A 3520-nucleotide genomic window follows, 5' to 3' on the forward strand; every position below is an offset into this window, starting at 1 on the left:
AAAGCTCCCCAATTTTGTATTTCTCTCCTCTATCCATCCATATTTTTTTCTATATAAATTGATCCATAGATCTTTTTGAAAGTCATCTTTGAACTCACTTCCTTGTTTGCAAAGAGAAGGGAAGAGGTTGATCTAGATCAGGATTACCTTGATCCTTATGGAATGTAGGGATATAAGCTTAGTCTTTTGCCTTACATTGGTTTTTCTCTATCACATAGATTAGTTTAGATCAATAACACCTTTCTCATCACCATCCATCATCTATGTCACACATCATCTATATCATCATGATCTCATCTTGTGTTCTCTCCTCCATTTAAATCATAAATCCTAAACCACTATCTTCCTCCATCTATACTTCTCACTCATCTCTGTCATCCACCATCTTCCCCTTATGTTTTTGCCTATCTTACTCTCTCCTTACATTCACTCTATCCATGTGAACCTGCCTACTTCTTCTCCTATTGATTTCCATGTCTTCATTAAAATACTTAGTACCTACCCTGTCATCTCCCTGTTTCCATCACATCACTATCCTTTATCCTAGATGTATCCCTTCTCATCCTACCCGAATCACAATCTAGATGTAGTTAAATCCCAAAGATCTGTTCCCTCTAGATATGACCCACACTCATCCACTTGCTAGAATTATTACGTGAGTATTGGTTTATAAAGTTTATTGATTAAAGTCAAATAAATAATGATGTAACTTTAATCATAAATTTGAGTTTATCACGGGCACATATGTTTCCCACAAAACGTGGAGGAAAGAAGTTAAGAGTGAGATCGGAGAGAGGAGTGTTTATGTATGTGTACAAGGAACAAGGAAGATTTGAAACCAATAGTCACCAGCATATTTCACTGAAATCTGGTAATTAAATTACTGTAATTTATGTAAGATACATGTCAATCTATGAGAATATAATACACTAAATGAAAACTAATAAAATTTTTATAGAATGATAATTCTCATCAAGCTGTTAACCTTTTTTCCCTCTACTTCTCTCTACAACAACCTATGGAACACCTAGTATCCATTTATTCTATTCCGAACTCTATATATTTCCCTGTATTGACTAATTTATTTGTCAACTTCCTATGTTATCTTCATCATGTAAATTTGTTACATAATGTGAACTTGTGTGCCTGTGCAGCCAGGCAGCAGTAGCACACATCCAATTATGTAAATGCGGTACGCACCTAGTGCATGGCTGCATAGGACAGGCAAAACATGCAGCCATGTTGCACTTGTAGTACCGGTAGAATCAGAAACCATTAAGACCCCCTTCAAAGTCTCATAATAAGTACATACATATATACATATAAATGCATAGATTAACTTTCCCTTGTAGTTGCCTAATCTTTTTATATATATTAACCTCAATCTCTATACAATCTTTGTAGCTCCAACTTGTACGTCCTTAAGCAGATATCTATGGATATGAACTCACACTTTAGTATGCATCCTTGAGTGAGATTAACATTTTCTAAACATTTAATTTAGAGTGAAATGAATTAAAATATTGAGTTGACACACTTACCGTAAAAAAAAAGGGGGTGAACCAAAATATTGACTCTTTATTATATTGTTAAACAATGCCCAATAGGCCAAGTGATGCAGGACGGACATTGTCGACGTCGTGCGGCGGGAGCGTGCAGTCCGTTCGTCCCTCTCGGGGACGTTCATCTTGGGCGGCACGCCCGCCTTGTTGGTGGGTGTCCCTGAAAGATCTTGTCCTGGGTCCTCAATTCGTTGGAGGGCCGAAGTAGACTCTATCTCCATGTGGTATGTGCTCCTTGGGTAGTCTTCAAGGCGTTGACGGACCCGATTACCGGTGGAAGCGGATGTTCAGCGGCGGATGGCGAGGGCGGCGGCGAACTAGCAGCTGCATAGGACAGCCATAAGCGGCGTCGTGTGGCCAGCGGCGGAGGCCAGAGATGACGGCGACAGGAGATGGCGGCGCAAAGATGGTGGCAGCGCGGTAGCGAGGTAGCGGCGGCGGCAGCCGGAGATTGCCAAGATAGCGGGCCGCGTAATGGCCTCCTTCGCGTTATAGGCCTCGGGCTTGGACCAGATCGGGCCACCGAGATTTGCGGCGGCCCACTAAAACTAGGCCCGTGATGGGTGTACGGCTGTCGTGGCATCCTCGAGATGCGTGCATGGCGATTGGGCTTCCCGGAGAGTGGTTTGAGGCGCGAAGGCTGGCGGCTGGACTTCGCGGGGATTCGGAGGGCGGCGACGGCGCTTTGAGGCGCGGATGCGGCACGCGGGATGTAGGAGCAGGTTCATCGAGTGGGCCCTTGGACCGAATAGAGGCACCGACCCATAATGCTCCGGCTGAATGGGCGGAGCGAGACTGACCAGTGTGGGGCGCGCGCGCGCGGCGGCGCCGTTCGGCGCCTTGCGACTCGGTGCAGCGGCAACGCGGCGCGTTCCGGCGTTGCGGCTGCGCGCGGCTGCCGGGCGCTGCGGCGGCTACCCGGCGGCCGGCGGCTGCGGGCGACGCGGCGCTGCGGCGCTGCGCGCGCGCCGCGCGGCGCGCTGCAGGCTGCTGCTGCGGCGCTCGCGCTGCGGGCGCTCCAGCGATTCGCGGCCGCTGCGGCGGCCCGGCGGCTGCAGGCTACGGCGCTGCGGGCTGCTGCGGCTGACCTGGCGGCTGCGGGCGGTTGCGGCCGCCGCGGGCTGCTGCGGCGCGCCGCTCGGCGGCTGCGCGGTACTCGCGCGGCGGTCGGTGTCGGCGGCTGCGGCCGAGGCGGCGGCGGCGTTGAGCGATGGCGGTCGCTGCGCGGCTACCGTCGCTGCGGCGGCTGCGGCGCGTCGGGCTACGGCCGCAGGCGGCTGCGGCGCCGCTGCGGGCGGCTGCGGCGCTGCGGGCGGCTGCGGCGCTTCGGTGGCTGCGGCCGCTACTCGCGCGGCTGCAGGCGGCAGCGGCTGCTGCGCGACCAGCGGCGCTGCGGCGCGGCGGCGCCGCTGCGGCGGCCGCGGCGGCGCCGGCTCGGCGGCCGCGGCGGCGCGGCGCGGCGTGGCGGCCGCGCGGCGGCGGCGGCAGCGGCGGCGGCCGCGCTGCGGCGCGGCGCTACGCGGGCGGCTGCGCGGCGGCTGCGGCCTGCGCAGCTGCGGGCGGCTGCGGCGCGTCAGGCTGCGCCTGCTGCGGGCGGCGGCCGCCGGGCGGCTGCGGCCGTTGCGGGCGGCTGCGGCCGCTCGGCGGCTGCGGCCGCTACTCGCGGCGGCGGCCCCTACTCGGGCGGCGGCTCCGCAATCCGGGCGGTGCTCCACCGACCTGGGACCCCGGCGGCGGTGACCGCCTAGGGTTCTGTCGGTCTGTCCTGACGGAACGGGGGGGGGCGGGACGGGACGGGCGGCCGAGGTTGGTCCCGTCCCGTCCGCCCTTCACTCTTCTACTCTCTAAACGGAACGGGAACTGTTTCTAAAAATCCAACTAGACTTGTTCTTACTCTTACCTTAGGGGTCCTATATATAGGCCCCTTGGGTTACAAAGGAAAAAACCTAAGCGAAAAC

This window comes from Wolffia australiana, chromosome 9 (assembly GCF_029677425.1).
Source record: "Wolffia australiana isolate 7733 chromosome 9, ASM2967742v1".
Lineage (NCBI taxonomy): Eukaryota > Viridiplantae > Streptophyta > Magnoliopsida > Alismatales > Araceae > Wolffia > Wolffia australiana.